This window comes from Pseudorca crassidens, chromosome 11 (genome assembly GCF_039906515.1).
Source record: "Pseudorca crassidens isolate mPseCra1 chromosome 11, mPseCra1.hap1, whole genome shotgun sequence".
NCBI lineage: Eukaryota > Metazoa > Chordata > Mammalia > Artiodactyla > Delphinidae > Pseudorca > Pseudorca crassidens.
Window position 1 is genome coordinate 85,457,677 of NC_090306.1, and position 23,866 is coordinate 85,481,542.

The 23,866-nt window shown below is 43.0% G+C and overlaps 1 long non-coding RNA gene across 1 annotated transcript; it reads left to right on the forward strand.

Annotated features, from left to right (window-relative positions):
- Positions 1 to 368: 368 nt before the first annotated feature.
- LOC137202996 (uncharacterized) lies at positions 369 to 23,230 on the forward strand. Its single transcript, XR_010932837.1, has 4 exons — positions 369 to 1,001; positions 3,207 to 3,316; positions 7,429 to 7,581; positions 21,486 to 23,230. It is a non-coding gene; the product is annotated as an uncharacterized lncRNA (long non-coding RNA).
- The last annotated feature ends 636 nt before the right edge of the window (positions 23,231 to 23,866 follow it).

The window sequence follows — 23,866 nt, forward strand, 5'->3', positions numbered from 1 at the left end:
TAAAAATAGGCAAGATATAAATCTTAGCAAATTTTTCTAAGATTTATGGTTTTATGGTTAAGATTTTATGATTTATTAAATAAATTACACCATGTATGCTATTCAGATTAACAGCATTAAAAAAAAAAAAGAATGAAGCAGTGGGGAAAGGGCACATGTATTACTATGTAACCAATTTTCCATTCAGAAAACAAGCTAGAATACTTCCTGGGTGTCTATGTATGTATATATGTGTGTGTTTATTTTTTTATATATACCCATGTGTATGTATATATATAGGTTATTCAAAACGTACATGTGCACACAGGTGATATTAAAAATAGTTTAAAACAACAGTCACCTAAATTCGCATATAAATAAAAATTTTAAAATACATTCCCTTTTGTCCTCTAATAAAACTGCTTTAAACAATGTAAGTTGTAGTGAAAACGGTGCATCAAATAATTTCTAAATTGTTTGTTGATTTTTAGAAATTGCTGGTGTGACATTGTATATGACCTAGCTGTCACTGGCTAAATGACGCCCCCTTCTGAGCCCGGAGCTGTGTCAAACTCTTCCAGCTACTTCCCTACTGCATGGATGGACATTAGGTTCCCATAACCAGGGACTTTGTTGCAGGCAGAGAGCAGCTAAGCCTGCTGTTCACTGTGACAGCCAGGCAGCCTCTGGACGCCAGCGCTTCCCACATAGACTGGACCCAGACTGCCTTCACCTCGACCCCTGCCCACGAAATGGTCTCCTTGTTTCCAGAATACTCCTGGCCACTCTCCCGAATCGGGTCAAGGAAATGGGTGCTACTTCCTAGCGATTCCTGGAATCACCACTGATAGAGGAGGACCCAGAACAGTCCCCATCCTTATTTAAGCTGAAGCAGACAACTGCCACCAGGTGGCGCCAACCTCAGCGGCCTGGACGTGAACAGATATGGCTCTTGCAGCTCTGGCTGTTAAAACTGGCCTGTCGTTTAACTAACCTGGCAATAATGACCCCGCATTTACACGGTGAGTTTTTTGGGCTTCACTTACTGTATTATCGGTGAGGGAGTTAGATTTTAGATTGTTATGAGGCTGTACCTAAATTTTTTTCCCCTTCTCAACAATTTGATTTGGAAAAATTTGAAACCTAGAGAAAAAGTATAAGAATAGAATATATTTAATGACACCCATATACCTTTCACCTAGATTCACCAGTTCTTAACATTTGGCCACATGCTCACCCTCTCGCACTATATCATCTCTCTCACCTCTATCTCTCCCTGTCTATGTGTACATTTTTCCCCCTGAACTATTTGAAAATTAGCTGCATCATCCTGACTCTTTATCCCTAAATACTTCAGCATGTTCTCCCAAGACCAAGGACATTCTTCTATATAACCACAGTCACACTCAGAAAATGCAACATTGAAAACGATATCATTACCTAATATTGAAAACGATATCATTACCTAATATATAGATCTTAGTACTGAACTTTCTAAATTGTCTTAATAATGCCACTTATAATTTTTTTTTAAAATCCAGGATCTAATCAAAGATCTCACACTGTATTTAATTATTTAATTGTCATGACTCTTGAGTCACCTTAACCTGGTGTGGTTCCTCAGCCTTTTAGAGTGTGTTTGTGTGTGTGTGTGTGTGTGTGTGTGTGTGTGTGTGTGTGGTCTTTTATGAAATTGACTTTTTTGGAGAGTCCAAGCCAGTTTTTTGCACTTGTCTGATTCTTCCTTCATGATTAAATTTGGGTTAAACATTTTTGGCAAGAACACCACAAGGTGATGCTGCATTCTCTTAAAACAGTTTTTAAAAGATTTCAGCAACTCTATTTTAACAACATACTTTTTGTTCTAGAAAGAAAACCGGTAATCACTGGCTCTTTAATTTTAAAACACATACGCAAACCTTGGGGCTTCCTCCTTTGTCATTCTGATGCCATTTCCATGAGTATACCACAGATAATGGAGAGCATGTAAAACAAAAGGAAATTACACCATGAAAACCAGCAGATCCAAGTTCATAAGGGATTACATCTAACTAAAGTCCCTAGTAGTTCTGTTAACACATGGGTTGTCTGTACAGCAACCTTCCTTTCAATGGCCACCAAACTTCCCTCTCCATGTGGCCTTGGTTGGCTGTCAATCATGGGACTTAACCTCTCCACCATGGTGATTGGTTTAGGGATAAGCAGGACGTGACCTGAACAGAGCCAGCCTCTTCTTTGAGAGATTACACATGGATTCTGAAAGAGAAGTCTCTCTCTTCCTCTGGAATTGTGAGATAAATGGTAATGTTGGCTGGAACCATTTATGGTCATCTTCCTGGTTTTATGGAGGAAACTCTGCAGGAGAAGAAAGTTCACATAAACAAAATGAAGCAGTGGCAAGTGGAAACAGAAAAGATCAATAAAAAGAGACAGAGTTAGTCCATGTGACATATGTTAGTCCCTGGATCTAGCCATGCCTGAAGTTGGATCCTCTATAAATTCCTCCCCCCACCACCCCCATAAGCTAGTTCGAGTTGAGTTTCTGTCTCTTGCAGCTGAGTTTTGAGTAATGCAGTCATGATTTAAGGACTTGGTCAGAATCTCAAGGATCTTTTTCTTTGCCATTGGCAAAGCCATGGCCAGTCACCAAAGAGCCCCAGTTTCCTGGGCTATAAGTAGGGATGATAATTCACACTTCAGGGTACCTGCTGTGCAGATTAAGAGGGGACCTGGGCAAGCACTTCACAGCACCTGGCTCATATTAGGAAATCGATGGTCGCTAGAACTGTGTACAAAAGTCTAGGGCACCTCTCGAGGCTTCTGCCGTTTGCTCTGTGCCCTTGAATTTTCCCTCACTCTACCCAGACTAAACCAGACTGTGCTGAGAACAGTGCTTGCTCAGGTAGTAATCATTGCTCACTGTCAACATCGTGGTTATATTCTCCCCATTTGTCCTATAAGCGCAACAACATGAATAGAGCATTGAATATGTGTTGAGGGTATTCTGTGTTTGTCAGGTTATTATTTTTCCAGGTGAGAGAGAAGCCAAGCGTGAGGCTAACAGATAGCAACTGCACTGACATTTTTGTCAGCAGGCACTCCCCACATGAGCTGGAGTTGAAACTCGAGGGTCAGGGAAATACGAACATTGGAGTTGGTATATTTTGGGGGGCTACCATGTGTATTTGTTTTGGCCTCATTTATCCTATTTCTGCAACTGTTTCCAGGAGGAAGTTTGTCCTATCAGAGCCCACAGTACTTGTTGCTGTCAAAGGGGCCAGTTGCAAACAGTCTTTCAGAAAAGCAAGATTCCCAGAGAAGAAATCATGAGGTTTATGTAAGTACCATCACAACGCAGGCGTATTGCAGGGATTCCAGAGTTGCACAGATTCTCACAATTGCTGCATTTTTCTGGATTCCTGCTCTAAAGTACCTTAGCAACTGCTAAGAAGGGGGCACCTCAAGCAGGAGCTAACAGATGTCCTGGCTGATTTCAGGCCTGGAAGATCAGTGGAGGTGACACAGAACTGCTGTCCCTGGCATGAGTTTGTGGCCGGTGTGGACTTTCCACCCAGTCCATGGTGTGTTTAGAGTGGGGATAAGGGTGCAACAGTGACCTCTCATGCCTGAAAATTTCAGTGTCAAGTGGGAAGAATCTTCTGGACTTGGCTTTGTGGAATTCAACCAACTCAGTACCCCAACAAGTTCTTGTATGTTTTGGAGTTGAGTGCTGGTAACCCCAGGGCTGGAAGCAGGTGTTTTGAGCACATCTCTTTTTGCTACTTGGATTCACCTGTACCGGGAAAAGACTGCTGGGTGGACCCAGCAGGATCCTCTTTTTTTTTTTTTTTCTGCGGTACGCGGGCCTCTCACTGTTGAGACCTGTCCGGCTGCGGAGCACAGGCTCTGGACGCGCAGGCTCAGCGGCCATGGCTCACGGGCTTAGTTTCTCTGCGGCATGTGGGATCCTCCCTGACCGGGGCACGAACCCGTCTCCCCTGCATCGGCAGGCGGACTCTCAACCACTGCGCCACCAGGGAAGCCCCAGCAGGATCCTCTTTGCTTGAAGGGCCATTAGATCCTCCTGGGGAAGAACTGGTGCTAAGGACAGAGGTGCAGGCACACAAATTCAGCCCAAGAACAATGTCCCTGCGGCCTGAGGCAGGAGTGGTTTGAGTACAGGGCAGGCCACCTCCCAGCGAGAGGAGAAGCCACCGTAGAAACCCAAGAGCTGCTCTCACACGTCTCTGAGCGTCTGCAACACAAGTTGGCCCTGCTTTGGGCCATGCCCTGGGGAGGGTCCAAAAGGCACAGAAAGAGCGCTTCCTCCTTCTAGCAGAGCAGCTGCGGCATCATGGTGAGACTTGAAGGGCCAGTGCAGAGAGTGTGAAGGATGGCGGCAGCTGTGGTTGCCACAGGGAGGGGCCTGCTTACAGCTCTCCTGGACCCCAGTGCCTCAGGAGCAAAGGCAGACAGTGGTGTGGTGGGAAACAGTGCCCTCTACTGGGCACCAGAGGGAGTACCACACTGGGCCTGCTCCCTGTGGTTCGACCTGGGCAGAGACTTCAACAATGGGGATGAAATGGTGGCTGGTAGAAAGATGCCCAGGATCCTGTACTGGTGAGTCCATGAGGCCCAGCCCCAGGCTTTCCAGAACTAATTGGGGGAAACAAGGTGGGACAGGGGAGTGGGAGAGATGTAGCAAAATACGATTTGTTACTGTAAATGTAATCCCATTATTACCCTTTAACTCCCAAGAAGTGTGGCCTAGGGTGGAAGGGAGAGAGGGGACCATGGGCTCCACCTATAATTTCAAGTCTGCTTATTCTGATGATAAACAGCTTGTGCCACAGAAGAGTAGAAACGAGTATGACGTGGGGTTGTTTCACTTGATTAGCAGAGCAGCAGAATTAGGAGGAAGCCTGATCCTGTGCCCTGGTGCCCCAGACAGCATCAGGAGCTCACAAAGGGACTTCTGATGACCAACTTACAGCTTTCCTTTAAATTCCTGTGAGGACCAAGAGTCTCCCGTTAGCTCTGGAAATGTCTAAGGATTTATAAGCAAACATTCTCGGGAGAAAGTTTGAGCTGAAGTATTAACAAAAGAGATGATCCCATCTAAATCAGCTTAAGAGTTCAGGGCATCATCTACTCACCAGCCGCAGCAGAGGGGGAATTCCATAATTACAATAAAGCAAAGTAAATGAAAGGGAGTAATACCTCGATAGCTCCAATACAGGCTCTTTGGAATTACCACTTGCAGAAATATTGACTACTTTGGATCGCCCATGTCAATCTGTCATTCTCTAGTGAGACTAATTTGCATGCAGAAGTGTAAATCTTTAATAGGATTGCTGAAGCCATGAAGTCTAATTTTATGATTTGGTTCTTGGGAGAGTCAGTATGGACAAAGGACATTTACATTGTAATCATAACTCGGTTTGCTCTACTTATTACTAGCTTGTGTGACCTCAAGGAGATCACACCTCTCAGATTCAGTTTCCATACAGGTAGAATATGGATAATAACTAATTCGCTGAGTTCCTGTTAATTGTGTGTAAGAAGCAAACATCTCTAAGTTTCAGTATGGGTTATTAACACAATATAATATTTATTGTGATCTGATTTTAACAAAGTCTGTATGAGCAGAAATAGATCTGATAAACACACGTTGCAAATTAAGCTAACCACTGAAATGATCATGACAGGTGTTGGCATTTAGGACCTCAGGTTAGGTCAACACTGTTTGCTCTCACTTTTCTATTGGCTACAACTGTGGGGGTGCTGAATCTAAGGCTCAGCAAGTTAAACCTGAATCAGAACAATTATAGTGTTAAATCCTTTGAAGCTTGGTCTATCTAGAGCTGAAATGGTTCGATACTTTAGAAAAATAAAACACCAACACTTGGATTAAACATTAAGTTTTAAAGGGCTATGATTATGCTACACTGAGTATCCAGAAAACCCAAAACTCACAGAGGAAATGAAGTTAAGGTCTAGTTTCCCTGTTTAATTTGAGTTTCTACCCTGGAAGTCATTTTCCTTGACTGTACCTTGTAGTTCAGGCCCCGCAAAATCGGGATCCACCCCTGAGTAGGATAAATAGAGCGCCATGAGGGCACAGAGACGGGACGCAATGTCAGGCTAGGAAAACTTCCAGGAGGAGGTGGAACTTAAAAATGAGACTTAAGGGTTGAGAAGGGGGTTAGCTCCACAGTTATGGGGAGATCAGAGCAACATTCCAGTCAAAGGGAATAGTCTGTGTGAGGAAAAGTATGGAGGGATGGATGAGTGGATGGGTGGGTAGGTGGATGGATACCCTTTGCCTAGAAATAAAGATATCTCCTAAATATGACTAGAGCTTACGTTAGTTAATGGCGAATACCGACTCTTCTCCCACTGGAGGTGTCATAGTGGCTCAGGGCATCCATTGTATGATTGGTGAGACCCCAGTTTGAATCCTGGTTGTGTTGGTTACTTATTACCTGTGTGGTTTAGAACTAGTTATTTTCTGCAACTACTTAGGCCTCAGGCATCTCAGTTAAAAAATGAAGACATTAACATCCACCTCAAAGGGTTCTTCTAAGAATTAAATGACATTTTGCAAAGTTGTCAGCACAGTCCTTGGCATGTAGTAAGTACTGGGTTAATCATAGGTTTAACCATCATCATCATCAACAACAGGTGATTTCCATCCAAGAAAAAGCAGTGACTGACTGTAACAGCCACTTGAATAACATTTAGCAAACACCAAGGTGAGCTAGGTCATCTCAAAAGCAGAGATTTTGAAAAGAAATGCACAGGGCTGTCATCTGAAGATCTCCATTAGTCCAAACACATGACTCAGCCTTAGAGACCACAGACTGGTTTGGGGTGCCGGCTACTGACCCGGGGACAGGGAATGAGATGTGATGCACGGTATAGTAAATTCTTGGTTCTATCCAGGCAGTACAGAGAAGCAGAATGGCTCATCTGCAAAGAAATCCCGGGGGTTGTTGTCCTTTATAAGAGCTGACACTTATAAAGTGGACTGTAATTCTTGCCCCGCACAGAGAGTAGAGGTGTGCCCCAAAGAGACCAGTTACAATACTGTCTCCTGGACTTACTGGCTCTGTACACTTATTTAATAACTCTTGTGTTTCTTCATCTTTAAAATGGAGACACTCTTCCTAACTCCCAAGGTTGCTTTGAGCAGTAGACAAATGATGGAAAGCGACAGACAGGGTCTATGATTACTGGAGCCGCTGGTAACCAACAGCATCCAATTCTTAGACAAGTTGCTTTTCTCAGAGAGCAGAATGCTACCTGCCTATAATAAATATTTCAGGGATGCTGAATTATTTATTTATTATATACCTGGGTTTACAAGGAAGGAAATTGGTTCCTTTAAAACAATAACATTGATTGGCTTAAATAGCAGAAACAGCACTCTCCCATCCTTATTTACAGACCCTGGACTGAGCTCAAGTGCACAGCAGCACATTATGGATGTTCCCGCTGACCTGCAGACAAATAGGAGGGCTAAAGGATCAATTAAATAATCTTAGCTCATGAGCGGCAGGGAAAATATTTCAGCTGCAACACTGATTGTCGTTCTGAAAGGTAAGACAGCGGAGCTAAACAAGTTCATGTATTCACAGAGAGTGGGCCCCATTTCCTGGCTTGTATCCCAGCCCTGGGGGCCTGTGACTGATGGAAGGGAAACAGAACCCAAGGGTAGGAAAAGAGGAGAAACAAGTATTTATTAAGCGCCTCTTCTGGCCAGGCAGTCTACCTAGCCATTTCACACAGGTAGGCCACCTAATGGCTTTTAATATCTGGGAGGTTAAGTTCCTTGTTCCTTATATTCAGGTGATACAACTGGTCATTGGCAGGTGTCACTAAAACCAGGATCTGCCTCACAGACCAGTGTTCTTTGTCACCACCAGCCCGACCATTCATTTTGGCAGTCGACAAACATCCGTTGACCTGCTTCCACATACCAGGCACTTGGGATACGAAGACATAGCAGGTAAGTTATCTGCCCCCAGGGGTCTCACAGTCTAGGGAGGGAGATAGACAAGGGAACCTCCAATTTCCACATGGGGTGGAAAGAGTGGGATCAGAGGGCAATTTACTGCAACGCCTCAGGACTCCTCATTTGTATGTGTCCCTTCTAAGTAAATATTCACTCTTATACCTAAATCTGTATTTGAAATTTTGTATTATTTTTCTTAAAGAGTATCCTCAAATTATATAAGATTTGGGACCCACCACACCTGGATTCAGCCCTTAGCAGGATACAGTGAGCCCCATGGACGTGCAGATACAATATCTATATCAACCCGCAAGGCTTCCAGGAGGTAGCCCTTGAAATGAAACTTAAGCAAGAGAAGTATTTTAGCGACACGGAGAAGTGGAGATGGGGATGGGATGGGCAAAGAGAAGAGATGTATGAAAGCCATTGGTGGGCGATTTCAAATATCTCAGCTTATTCAGGAAGCAATGATGCCATATTGCTGGATGGTTATTGAGAAAGATGTGTTGGCTGTGAGGGCAGCTGGTAGATAATGGGTTGCTGGTGCAGGAGGGGCAGGAGAGACGCTGAGACCAGGGTGGGAGGGACTTTTGTGCTGAGTTCTACAGAACTTTAACTTTGATCCTTCATGCTAGAAGGAAAAACTGAAGGATTTTTAGGATCTACTTTTTAGGATTATATTTTAGAAGCATCCCTCTGACAGAAAGATGCAGGATGACCTGGAATTAGGGTGAACAACTGTTTGTACCCAGGACTGTCCTGCTTTTAGCACTGAAAGTTCTGTGTCCTAGAAAACCCTTCAGTCCCAGGGAAACCAGGACAGTTGGTCACCTTACCTGGAAGAGGGTGAGCCCAAAGCCAAGGGAACCACTGAGGAATTCTTCTCCATAATATGCATCCCGCTACCTACTTGACAGCTCCACTTTGATGTCTAATTGGCATCACAAAATCAGTGTGCTTAAACCCTCAGGGCCTTTGCACTTGTTCCCTCTGCTGTTCCCCAGGATAACCACACGGTTCACTCCTTCAAGTCTTTATTCCGATCTTATCATCTCAGCAAGGACTTCCTGAAACCCTCTTCTATAATTGCAATCCCTACTCCTGATATTCCTTATCCTTGTTTTGGTTTTGTTAGCACTTCACCACCATACAGCATACCTAACATACTGAATATTTGTATTTTTTATGGTCAGTTTTCCCCACTAGAGAAAACCCTTCATGAAGGCAGAAAATTTTTTTGTTGCATTTGCAGCGTCCAGGACAGTGTCTGGCACGTAGTACAGGTTGTTTCACTGAATAAGCTGAGACTTCCTTGATTCCTCTCTACTCTCTCATACCCCACATCCAATTCATCTGCAAATGCTGTTGACCCTCTGTTCACAGTAGATCCAGAATATGAATAGCTCTTACCACCACCGTGACCACCCTGGTCCAAGCCACATCATCACTCACCTGGATTATTACAACCAAGGACAAAGGATGACCCCACCTGAAAAAGTGTCAGTGTTACACCCCCTACCGGACTCTTACTCGCCTTCCCCGCCATGTTGCGATGGTTACGAAATTCCTGAGCCCACCTGGGCGATGCCCACCTGGGCAACAGGACCTGTCCCAAATAAGGAAAGGCATCTGGCCTGTCCTACTCCCACCCTACAGAAGGAAGGTATATGTGCCTCGATCAATCAGTAAACGAAATTTTCACCTCGGACCATTCCTTTGTTTTCTGGCTATAAAAACTGATCAATAGCACATGTTCAGGCTGGACTCTCCCAGACTACTAGGAAGTCAGACCGCTGTTCTAGCAGCGACCCTTCCCTCTAATAAATTTCATCTTCTTTACATTCTGCCTTGTGTCTGGAAGTTCTTTTCCAACCTGCTTTCAGACCACGACACCTCCCTCCCTGGGCTTCCTGTGTCCACCCTTGCTTCTGGACAGCCTGTTCTCAAATCAGGAGCCAGGGGGATCCTGCTAAAATGTGAGTGTGATCATGTCACTCGTCTTGCTCACTGTCCTCCCCTCCCCCACTTCCCTCCCCTCCCCCACTTCCCTTCCTGCCCTTTCCTTCCCTCAGGCCCACCTCAGCCTCTGGGAGGGCATCTTCAGCTGTGTCCAGGTTCTATCCATTCCAGCCACAGAGGCTTCCTTTGTGTGCTTCAAACACACTAGGCACTTTCCTGCCTCAGGGCCTTTGTACTTGCCATTTAATACTCTTCTCCAGGCATTTGCATGGCTGATTGATTTCCTATAGGTCTCAGCTCAAAAGTCTCCTTAGCCTTCTCTCCCACACCCGAAGAAAATAGCAAACCCACCTCCACACAGCTGAAGGCCTTTGTTTTCTCTCCAGCACTTTGTACCTCCCCAGGTACAAATGGTGACTTGTCTACTGTTTCTCTTCTCCCCCTACCCAACCCTCCCCTCACCTATGGACGTGGAACTACAGGACTTGCTGGAAAGAAAGAAATGCCTTTATGAACTAATTTTCTTTCCTTCTTAGAAAAGGCAGAAACTTGTGTGCTTGTCATATTGAAAGAACTAATTACCATCCTCATGGATAAAGAGAGTAAGGTAGAAGCATAGTTTCAGAAAAACAGATCCTTTCCCTTTTTTCCTCTTTCCAGCCGCTGTATTTACCAATCTTCAGGGAATGGCGGGTTTTGCTGTTCAGACTTTCTTCCTGACTCTCAAGAAGCAAATCTCTTGAAAATTCTTTGCAGAAAGACTGTTTGCTGCTGGAATGTGCTGAGAATATTGCTTCTTTCACAAAGTCTGTTTTGTATGTCTTAATTCGTAAAAGTTTTTCTTTTGTTTTCCCATTCACCACCTCCCATTTCTCCCTACTCATTCCTCTTGGGCTTTCCATGTGTTTCCCTCTTTGTCTCCTTCATGATGTTCAACATGTACAAACTCTCTGTGTGCTCATGTGCCACACAGTTACACACACATCATCTCATTTAATCTTCATACCCACCCTGTGAGATGCTATTATTATTATGCTATGTTACACATGGGGAACCTGATGCTTACAGAGCTAAGTAGTGTAGTGGAGCGGTCAGTACACCCTCCCGTGTCACCATTTCAGTGGGCACTGGCTGGCTCTCCACTGCCAGGGTCTGCATCTGTTTCCCTGGCTGCTGGAGGAGGCCAGAAGTGCTGGGGAATATGTCCATTCCGATCCCAACAAACCCCCGCCCCCCCCAGCACCCTTTAACCAATGACTGATGGAGTTGGTGTCTAAATACCCCAACTCCCCTGCTCCTTGGGTGGGAGAGAACTGAGGGGCCTTTTCTATGCTGGCTCTCAGAGACTCATCGTAGGATTGTACCCGGTGGCCCATAGTTACCTGTATTGATAAAGAACCTTCTATTGGCTGCCTCCCCTTCCCTCTCTCTTCCCCTACTCGTGTGTCCTGGGGTCACTTCCGAGACATATATTTGCACTAGAGTCCTTGTCTCAGGGTTTGCTTCTAGGGGAACCAAACCTAAGATTGAACAGCTGCCAGATGGCAGAGCTGAGCCGCAGACTCAAGCTGTGTGATTCCAGAGTTTGCGTGTTTCATTGTGATGTTCTAATCCCTTCCTTCTCTTTAAGAATTTATTTTTTTATTGTAGTGGTGGTGACTTTTTCTTCTTAATGTGTCAAATCATAGCAAACAATGGTTTTGCTTAAAAAAAAACTATCCTGATAAATCAGTTGGAAAATGCTAACATTTTCTTCAGACTGAGAATTTAGTGTTATAATGACAAATTATTTTAGCTATGAAAGGACAAGTTCCCACAAGTCCACAACTTAGCGTTAATGGGGACCATATGATATGAGTCATGACAGGAAGAAGAGCCAGGGTGGTTGATGATAAGTTAGGGGTGCTTTGTTAAGTTAAATATAAATTTACTGGAAAGTCTTGGTTAGATTATGGAATTGAAAGAAGAGCTAGATAGTCAAGTTCCAGAAAGGACAGACACCAGGGCAGCTTTGGGGAACCAGGGACCAGAAGCTACTGGACAGTCATTTTGGGGAACCCTAGTCAAGTTGATTAAGCCTCAATTCATCTTGGTGAAGACTAATTCCAGGGACAGACAGTGTGATTGGTTGAGCTGAGACAGCTGTGGGGAGCACTTTGATTGACAGAAGCAATGGGAGAGATGCTCTTTCCAAAAAAAAATCACCTTGCTGCTTTAGAAGAGGAGGCGTGGGATTCTGGGCAGTAAAAAGGACAAATATTCCTGAGAAAGAGAAAGGACAATGTCTGCTGAGTAAAGGTAAGAGAAGCAGGAAATGACAGCACACAGAGGAGACACATAAGGTGACTACAAAGAAAAAAAATTGTGGAAATTCCCAGGTGCCGACAGGGACCTTGCAGTGTCTGTTCCCTTTTGATGTAATCTCCTGTTACTGTCCCTTTTTTTCTTTCTGCCCTGGACACACTGGGTTTCTGGCCTTCCTCTATCACACCAGATACATTCCTCCTCAAGACATCTGTACTTGCTGTTCCAGTTTCTGGAACAGTCTTCCCTCAACGATCAGCATGGCTGTTCCCTTATATCCTTCAGGTCTTTGTTCAAATTTCATCTTCAAAGGGATGCCTTCCCTGATCACCCATTTCCTGCTCTCCTGTCCCTCCTTCTCTGCCTATATATTGGATATTATTACCATCTCACATTATGTACTTATTTGCTTAATATGTGTCTCCCTTCACGAGAATAAAAACTCCATGAGGGCAGAGATTCTGTAACCCCAGTTTCTAGAATGTTCCTGACATGTTGTAGGTTCTTGATAGATATTTATCGAATTAACAATGAATGGTTTCTCCTCTCTCCCTCCATTAAGGCTATCAAGTGTGAACATAAGGTTTCAAAATGACTGAGAGAGACAAACCCCAAACTGAGGTTCTGGGGCAGGCTAGAGGGGGACCAAGAATATCCCATAGAGGCCTCTGTGGGAAACATGCCCAGAGAATTCTCTGCCCCCCCAACCACTGCACACGACGAGGAAGCCACAGGCAGATGGGGATTCTGGCTAGGGATGGAATTCCAATTTCTTTACACCATTACTTGCAATGTTTTAATTGATTCTTGTTGACATCTAGTTTCATAACCTTGTGGTTATTATACATATATAATAATAATAACCCCAAGAGGAGTGGTTGGCATGATCATCTGTTATTTTATAGATTCCTAGGGGCTCTGGGAAAGTGGGAAGACTAGCCAGCAAAGAAATGAGATTAATTGAGAAACTCATCAAAGGGTGAACTGACCTTGTTTTACTCAAATGAAAAATAATCCTTACCAGTCTTGCAGACCCACTCTCTATGTGGTGTTTGTGGGTCCCTTTTATCTTACAGTTTTCAAATACAAAAGTTGACTTATATTTCTTACTTTCTAAGTCACCAGACAGCAGTATTAAGTTTTTGTTGTCGTTGTTGCTGATTTAGGTACAAGTCTGCAAAATAATGTTTCTGAGTTAAATGCATCTCCAACTCTAATTTCAAGTTTTCTGAGAATTAAGTAACAGTAAATTAGCTAAAGTCTGAGGAATGATGAAAGCTAAGTATATATCATCAAAAATTGACTTAATGACCATGAAGACAAACAGCTAATGCCTATTGAGCACTTAAAATGTACCAGCACTATGCTATGTGGGTATGGTGGAGAGAAGTGATCTTATTTAGCTCAGAAGACATTTCATTTCAGATCTATAAACATTTACTGGGCCCATATGTGCCAGGCAATGGATATACAAAGAGAAATTATCATTTCGGTCTTCAGTTTTCTTTTGTGTTAGATTCATTTCTTTAAGGTCAGTGAAATAGCATGGAAAAATCTCCTCAAGTGTGAAGACACGTGTGCCCGAATTATCTTCGTTTGGGCACACAGAGACCTTCACGCTGGCTTCACGCTTGCCCATCTTCCCTGCCACACTGTTTTCTCCTCAAGTCATATCCTAACCCTACTCATTTCCTCTAAATAAGCCACACGGTCTCACGTGCTTAGGTCTACACAGTCTTCCCTTTGCTTTGAGATCCCTGATCTGTCAGCTGAATTCCAAAGGCCCTTCAAACCCGATTTCACGCATCAACTCTTCCCTGAGGCTTTCTTTCAAGCCGCCTTCTGCTTTTGCCTTCCCAGCATCCAGCCTCCCTTCTTTTGGTATCAGCACCCCACTCTTCATTAAGGAAGTCACTCCTCCCACTCTTCATCCATAAGGCTTGGGTGGGACTGATCCCAACTCCACCTCCACCTCCACCAGGGAGTGGGTGCTTGAGCTTGAAGTCCCAGTTCGGAGGCACACGAGTGGCTCAGGGATGGACACATGACTCACCCGGACGGCTGAGGACCAGCCTCAGCACTTTTGCCAGAGCTGTTGAGAAAGAGGCTCCCTATTTCAGCTGAGGTTGCTAAGCTAGCAGACAAAGCTGGGGGCTGCCTTTGGCCCATGTGAAAAGAGCCTGTCAGAGGAAAGTGGAGCTAAGGGTGGGAGAGAGAGAGAGAGAGAGAGAGAGAGAGAGAGTTCGTTCTAAACGTGCAGACCCAGCTTTGAAATGTTTGAAAAATTTACCTCTAGATAGTTCAGCAGTTTATTGTTGAGTAAATGAATGAATGAGCCAATAAATGCTCCCTGTCCTTTAAACTAGTCTGAGTTGGGTTGCAGTCATTTGCAACAGGAAGGATTCTATAAAATGGACCCTTTCTCACTGTTACATGATTGCTAGGAAGAGAGATGATAGAGAGAGAGACAGCGACAGATAGATAATGTAAACTGTGAGGTTCTTAAGGAAGGAGAATATCTTGTTCCTCAACATATCTTTAATACTAGCATGGTGTTTGTTGAATGAACAAAGGAGTGAATTTTCTTTATATAATGACATAGTAGAATGCTACAGAATTTTAAATGGACATAGGTAATCCCAGGAACTTTCTGAGTCATGCTTAGCACATTTATGTCATATTGGTGATGACTTATACAAGAATAACCCTCAAAATCTCCTGGGAGAAAGTATTGAGATGGCCACACCTATCATTTTGTTACCATTCTTTCGATAAAAGACAAAAATCTTGCTTTAGAAAATTACAGTACCGTGTGATATGGGCCAGAGTTAAGTATAATAATAAAAAAAATGTATATGGTACTTGCTATGTACCAGGCTCTGTTTCAAGTGTTTTGCATGTTTTAACTCATTTAATCCTCACAACAACTTTATAAGTTAGATAAAATGATTACTTCCATTTACATCTTGGAAATAGAGGTATAAAGAGGTTTACAACCCCAGTTCTCACAAATAGCACATGGCCGACCCTCCTTGCAGTAAAGGATCCAGCAGAGGCTGGTAGGGGGTGAGTCAAGAAAGGCACCTAGAAAATGTCTTAGTGGAAAAGAAGGAGAGGAATACGAGGGAAGGCTTCATTTTATAGGAAGAATGATGCAAAGGTCCAGATTCTTAAAAATTCAGTGCCAGCTTTTTGCAAAATAAGGAATTAGAAGAAGTTTGTAATTAGCACCTCCCCTTTCAACGTCGAGCCCTTACGGTGACTGCTTACTGTGAGCAAAGCTCTGTCTCTAATGTTTATATGGTGTGGCAGAGATGATTAATTTCCTCCCAATATCTGTTATTCATTTCTTCCATATTACAAGAAATCCTGGTTTTCAGCTGTGCCTGTGGCTGGCTGGAATAAAAAAAAATTCCCAGCTTCCTTTGCAGTTGGGATGGCCATATGGTTAAGTTCTGGCCAGTGGGATGTATACATGTGTCATGTGTAATGTTTAGGAAGCATCCTGAAAGGAAGGAGGTGTGCCCATCTCGCTGCCTGCCTCCCTCTCATTGGCTGTGCTGTGTACATGATAGGGATGCTGTGATATTGTGATTTATAATAAGAAATATATACTTGGTCTTTGTTCTGGCAAAGAGCTCCTAAAGCCCTTGGAACTTCCTAAGTGATGAGAGCAATAAAAAAAGTCCTTTGTTACATTAATGAGGTGACTTTTAGAGGCACCTATGGATGGGGGCAAGGGTTAGAGGCACCTATGGATGGGGGCAACTTCCAGTCTCACTTCCCTGACCTCAGGAGCGGGGAGAGGGGCTGGAGGTTGGAATCAATCACCAATGTCCAATGATTTAATCACTCGTGCCTATGTAATGAAGGCTTCATAAAACCCCAAAAGGACAGGGCTCGGAGAGCTTCCAGGTGGTGAATACGTGGAGGTGCTGGGAGAGTAGCGTGCTTGGAGAGAGCATGGAAGCTCCGATTCCCCTTCCCCATACCTTGCCCTGATATCTTATATTAGGCTGTTCCTAAGTTACATCCTTTTATTTTATATTATTTCATTTTTTAAGATTTTTTCATGTGGACCATGTTTAAAGTCTTTATTGAATTTGTTACAATATTGCTTCTGGGTTGGTTTTTTTTTTATGTTTTTGTTTTGTTTTGTTTTGTTTTGTCTTTTTGTGGTATGTGGGCCTCTCACTGTTGCGGCCTCTCCTGTTTCGGAGCACAGGCTCCGGACGCGCAGGCTCGTCGGCCATGGCTCACGGGCCCAGCCGCTCCGTGGCATGTGGGATCTTCCTGGACCGGGACACGAACCCGTGTCCCCTGCATCGGCAGGTGGACTCTCAACCACTGCGCCACCAGGGAAGCCCCTATGTTTTGTTTTTATGGCCTTGAGGCATGTGGGATATTAACTCCCCAACCAGGTATCGAACCCATACCCCCTGCGTTGGAAGGCGAAGTCTTAATCACTGGACCACCAGGGAAGTCCCCTATGTCCTTTTATAATGAACTGGTTATCTATTAAGTAAAATGTTTCTCTGAGTTCTGTGAACAGATTAATTGAGCCCAAGGAGGAGGTTGTGGGAACCTCTGGTTTACAGCCAGTCAGTCAGAAGCACTGGTGTGGATCTGGACTTGGCTCTTGGCATCGGATGTGGAGGGCGGTCCTGTGGGATGGAGCCGTTAACCTGTGGAATCTGACGCTCTCTCTGGTAGATAGTGTCAGAATGGAGCTGGATTGTAGGCCCCCCAGCTGGTGCCCAAGAACTGCTCTGTGGTGTGGGGACACCTCCCCCCGCCCCCACCGTTGGAATTTGGGGCAGAACCTTTAGATGCTCAAGCAACTATCTTGGCCCATGACATTTGGTGCCATTTGCTAGAATGGCAGTCACACATGCTGAGCTTCTTCACCCATTATGTAAGTTCACCCATTATGTAAGTCACTCCTCCTCCCTTGGGGATCAGAGAAGGACCAGGAATGTGACTCTAATGGAAGTTTTCCAAGTGGAAACATGAAGAATGGGAAATCAGTGTTACATGACGTAGTCTTTTTTTTTTTTAATCTCAATTTTACTTTGGGAAACTAGAGTTAAGTAATACAATTGTGAGGCTAGGACTGTAGTTCAAATCAACCTGATTCTAAAACCGGTGTGCTTATCTACTATATAGACTGCATAGGTTACTATTACTAATAGTAGTGTGCTGGTAAAGATTTAACCAGCTGGGGCTGAGAGGAAGGACACTGATTTTTAGTGTTTTCCAATTTCCTTGGTGTAAATATTCCCACCAGGCCAATTTCAAGCTACCAATTGTTCAACAATTGACCTGCGAAATTCCTGAAAATTTAACAGGCTGCCCTTGTGAGCGCATATGAGCCAGCTCCAGCGCGCTTCTGAAAAATACTGAGCTGAACCTGAGAGAAGACACTCCAGGCAAACTGCAGGATGTCTCCAACTGTCTTTCCTAACCTCCGGGTTGTAGGGCTTTGGGTCTAATTAGGATAACAGCATTCCAGAGCAAGCAGAACACCTGGGGAGCCCAGAAGATGACCTTGGGCAAGAAGTGATGGAAGGGTAACCGCTTGACCTATGGCCTCTGAGGGATGTTAGTGGAGCTTCATCAGAAGTGTCGTGGCTGCCCTGTTTCTTTTTGATGGGCGATCCATTTTCAGAGAGATCTTCTGGCCAAAAAGATTTTCAGATTCTCCTCCAGCTGACAGAACGCTTACGATACCATCACTGGAGTAGAGGGAGTGTAGTTCTGCAGAGAGAAGCAGAGCACATGGGTGTGTGAGAGAGAAAACTCCACTGTCACAAATCTGCAAGCAGCATCTTGCAAGGCAAGTTGGAGGGACACTAACGTTTCCTCCTGCAGTCAGTGGATACAGTGAGGGCTCTAATTTCAGCCAGTGCTGGAGGGAAGACTGAGAGGCCTTAATAGGGTGTCTGTGGTGACAAGGGCAATGCAGGACACACAGACGAGGATTTGGACAAAACCTGCCCCGAGAACGTTCTCTTACCACATCCTTAGGAGGAAGGCTGGAAACTTATTGGAACCCACTGTACATCCTTTGTAGTGTGTGGACGGTGAGTTTATGCCACAACTATTAATAGTTCTCCTGACAGAGTGGGTTCAGTTACACTCAATAAATCATTTTGTTAACTACACAAATTCCTGAGCTAAAGAAGCTCTTTGGCTTTATGGAATAAGGATGCCCGTCCTGGAGGGCCCTGTGTGAGAAGGAGAGTCAGAGTTCTCCACGTGAGCAAAATTAGGCCATCAGCCCCCTCCCAGAGTTCTCGCTCGACCGAGCCCTAACCCTATCATTACGTAAGGAGGACATTTTGACCTAGCTCTGTTCTCCTTTGCGTCTCTTTGCTCTCTGAGAGAATCTGTTCCAAGGTCCTAAAGTTTGTGATCCAGCTCACTTGTTTTGCATCTGTTTTGTTACTCCCAAGGTCTCTGTGTGGATTCTCTTTTTCTGGTGGTAGCACAGTGCTTCTCCAGGGACAGAACTGTAGACATTTCACATGGAGGTGTTGGAGAGTGAGGGTTCTTCCCCCTCCTCGAGTATCACTATTGTATGGTCAGGCCACCCAAGGTGGCTATTCTCGTCTTCTCTGTACATCTCCTGCCCCACCAGTGCCTGCTTCACCTATACCCTACTTACCTGACTGACCTTCCTACATACTTGCTCCTGGCCCCAGCTAGTGACTGTTCTAACTTTAGATTAGAGCATCTCCACTATGATAGCTTATCAAAGGGAAAGTGAGGGGCGTGCCCCTCTGCTGGTTTCCCTGATAACCGATGGGCTGACCTGATGTCAGTTCCGCCTCTAACTGGTAATCTCCCCCTGCCACTGGGAGCAAAGACTGCCTCCATGTCCTGCCCCACCTCTGCCGCACATAGCGGGATGTCACTCCAGGACCTTGCTTCAGACATGTAAGGTCCCCCATCCTTTAAACCACTGATGTCTCTTTTGCTGACTCCGGCTTTTTCTTTGGTCTTGATGCTAAGCAAGTACAGGCTTTGCAGACCTGTAGGATACAGCCCAACAAATATGGACTCATTATTTCTTTTAATTCAATGCTTCTTTGTCCTTTTGACATAGCCGCATCCGTCTTTGAGGACTTCCTTGCTGTCTGGCACAAGATGTTTCCATATCACCTTCTACTTTCCCTGCCTCAGACCAGGAGCCAGTCGTGTTCATAAGAAGCCCTGGTTTCTTTGAGTGGGAAATGTTATTTGGAAACAAAGAACTGAGTGTGAGGTATGCTCATTACTACTGGAGTATCATTGCTTCTGGCCCTTTTTATAGACAGAGCTAGAAAAAAACAATTAAATGATGAATTCATAATGCTTCCTTAATTTGAACAAAAAATGGCCCCAAACCTTAATTCTCCCATTCCGTGTATGTCTTTTCCTTATCCCACAGTGAAAACCTTGGTTTCTGACATCAATATTTTTACTTGTTTATACTGTTATACGTTAAACACAATTTAGTTTTGGAAACACAACAATCAATAATACTATCAATTATGAACCTTAAGTAAAGTTCATACTTTATAATTCTTTAAAATTATAAAGATATCTTTATAATTCTTTTGACCTTAAGATATATTCTATTAATGGTATACAATCTTAGTATTATATTTAAAAGTTATTTGAATTAATTCATTTTTCTGTGTGGCTATGTTATGTATGTAGTATACAGTAACATTCACTTCTTCCTGTATTTAATGTTAAGGTTTTATCTTATCTTTCTTTTTATTGAATTTTATGTTTGAATATGTAAAAAATGCATAGCTTAAAAGTAAAAACTAGTAAAACAGTTCTAATCAGGGAAATTGTGCTTGCACCCTTATTCCCTATACCCCACTCATCCACCCTTACAGGCAGCTGTATTAATGAGTTTTAGATTTATTGTTCTTGACTTTCTTTTTGCAAAAATAAGGGAATATATACATATATGTTTTTATTTCCTCTTCTTTCTTATACAAAAGAGCATACCATGAGCGTTCTTTTGCACTTTTCTTTTTATCATTTGACAATATAGTCTTCAAATTATTCCATATTAGTTCATAGAGATCTTCCTCATTCTTTTTTTATGTGTTTTTTCTATATTTATAATAATGAAATAAACCTGCTTCCTCATTCTTTTTGATGGCTGCATAGTATTCTGTTGTACAGATGCACCATAATTTATTTGTAATGCCCTATGGATAGGCGTGTGGGTTGTTCCTAATACTTTATTACAAATAATATAATGAATAACTTGTAATGAATAACTTTTTTTTTGTATTTGAGAAGGTATATTTTCAGGGTAAATTTCTAGCAGTGGGATTGATGGGTCAAAGGGTTAATGCATAGGTAATTTTGCTAGGAAATGCCAAATTTCCCTCCCTATGGGTTGTACCATTTTGCCTTCCCACCAGCAATATATGAAAGTCCTTTTTTTCCCCATAGTCTGGCCATAAAGTATATCATCAAAGTCTTGACTTTTTTGTCAGATAGTTGAGAAATTCTACCTCAGTATAATTTTAATTTGCATTTCTCTTATTATGAATGAAATTGAGCATTATTAATATATTTAAAAGGCCACTTATGTATCTTTTTCCATGAACTACCTGCTCATGTCTTTTACTTTCTAGTAGGTTTTTAATGTGTATTCTAAAAATCATCAAATGCGATTTATAACATAGGAGTTTACAAAAGACTTTCACAAGTCATCTTTTTGATGCTAAAAGATTTTGAAAACCTCAGAAAGGATAAGGACAGCACTGCTGAACTAGAACAGTTTCAAAGGTAGTCTTATTAATCTGGAAAATACAGAGTACCTGAAATTATATGCATGGACTATCTTGTCTGATGGTGTTAGAAAACTTGAACAGAATATTTCATGTAGAAGATTATTAACACTGGCTGAGGGAGGGTTGTCACATCTTCATAATCATTTAATAAATATTCTCAGAAGTCTAAAATTGTCACAGAAAGCCTGACTTGTTTCCTGCTTACAGTTGCACCTAAAAGGAGCCTTGAGATGGAAATGGGGGGTGACAGAATAGCAGGTACACCTATGAAATATCACAGTCTGATGAGTTTGTTCCCTTGTCTACTTCTGCGGTTTGTTTTTGAATTTTTGCTTTTATTCCTGTTTTTATTCAGAAAGTAACTTGAACTCTCCCCAGTATTTGTAATGATTGCTAAGTCCAGCCATTTTCCTTAACAGGTTCCCTGATAGGAATCTTTCATTTAGCAAAACCAAACCTCTAAAGGCAAGAGGGGTTGAACTATTGGAATTACTGCTTGGCAAATGCAGAAGAGTCAACCCTGCCACACTGTGACCCAGAGAAAGATTTTTGGAAAATAAGGATCATTCTCTTCAGTTGAAATAAAACTGCTCTGCAAGGAATCAAATTGGCCTTTTGTCAGCATGATCGTCATGAGTCAAGAGAAAGATGAATGTGCTCTGTCCACAAATGAAGTTGGCCAAGCAAACTGGGGAAGGATGGGGGTTGGAAAGAACCTCACCAGCTTCCCCATTGATCTGAAAATCACGTCGAAGATATATGGTGAGAGAGAGCACACATCTCTAGTCTACAAACTGCTTTCGCTCACGGGCAGGAAGACGGAAAGACTATCGTGTCTCGTTAGTACAATCCTTAGAAATCATGCCAAAAATGTACACACAGTTGAAATGGAGGGGAATGAATGACTCAGAATTTCTCATGAAGGATGCAAAGCAGTTACCCTCTGGGGCATTTCCTTGACTAAAGCTGAGGTCAGAAAAGACAAACCATAGTTACCATGTGAAGGTAAAGCACTGACCACAGGGAGTGAAGTGCTCGAGACCTCAGAATTTCTATAGGACAGGTTTGAAGGTTACAAGGGTAACCGACAGTGCCTATAATAAATACGAGAGAGAAGATATAGATTACAGGGAGATTACAGGAGATTAAGAGTTGGATGCAGGAGAATTTTCATATATTTTTAAATCAACTTGATTAAGTATAATTTATAAACAATAAAATGCACACATTTTAAAGGTACGGTTTGAAGAATTTTGACAAAAGGGTATGTGCATGCCGCCACCACTATCCAGATATAGGCATTTCCATCATCCTCAAAGTTTCTCTTTTTGCCCCTTCCTATTCCTGGGCTAAGGTAACCACTGATGTGCATTTTGTCACCAGAGATTAAATTGAACTTTACTGCGAGTTTCATGTGCATGGAATCATGCAGTATTTGTGTCATGCATTTGTGTCATGCTTCCTTCACTCAGCATAACAATTTGGGATTCATTCTTGCTGCTACTTATATCAGCAGTTAGTTCTTTTTATTTATCCTTTGTCTGGGTGTACAACAATTTGTTTATCCATTCACATTTTTTTTTTTTTTTTTTTTTTTTTTTTGCGTTACCCGGGCCTCTCACTGTTGTGGCCTCTCCCGTTGCGGAGCACAGGCTGCGGAGGCGCAGGCTCAGCGGCCATGGCTCACGGGCCCAGCCGCTCCGCGGCATGTGGGATCTTCCCGGACCGGGGCGCGAACCCGTGTCCCCTGCATTGGCAGGCGGACTCTCAACCACTGCGCCACCAGGGAAGCCCCTATCCATTCACATATTGATGGACATTTGAGCTGTTTGTAGTTTGGGGCTACTAGAAAGAAAGTTGCTATGAATATTTAGGTACAAGTCTTTGTGCAGGCATGTTTTCATTTCTCTTCGATGAACACCTAGGAGTGGAGTTTCAGTGTCATACGGTAGACATATGTTTATCTTTATAAGAAACTGCCCAAGCATTCTCTGAAATGGTTGTACTGTTCTACATTCCCACCAGCGATGAATAAGAGTTCTGGTCACTCTACATCCTCTCCATCACTTGGTATCTGTAGTCTTTTAATTTTAGATATTCTGATGGTATCTTGATTTGCATTTCCTTGATAACTAATGTTTCTCTAGCACCTTTTAATGTAATTATTGGCTATTTATGTATGTCCTTTTCATATTTTTTGCCCATTAACAAATGGGTTGTTTGCCTTGTTATTGTTGTAAAATCGCTTTATAAATATTCTTGTTACGAATGCTTTATCAGATACGTGTAGTGCTAATATTGTCTTGTAGTCTGTGTCTTGCACAGGGGGCTATTGGTGGACCCCAAAAAATGAACCCAAACTAGAGACATGAAGAAACACATTTTCCAAGAGAACGTGGCTCTTGAATTTAGACTTTAAAGAAGAAGTCAGTAGGTAGGTAAGTAGAATGGTGTTAAGGCCCCCATGGTGGAACTTTCTACTTTTTTAATTTTTAAAAAGTTTTATACAATTTTTAAAGGTTACTTTCCATTTACAATTATTACAAAATACTGGCTGTCTTCCCTGTGTTGTACAATATATCCTTGAGCCTCTCTTATACCCAGTAGTTCGTACCTTCCACTCCCTCACCCCTATGTTGCCCCTCCCCCTCCACCGGTAACCACTAGTTTGTTCTCTATATATGTGAGTCTGCTTCTTTTTTTGAGGTATTCACTTGTTTGTTGTATTTTTTAGATTCCACATATAAGTGGTATCATACAGCATTTGTTTTTCTCTGTCTGACATATTTCACTTAGCATA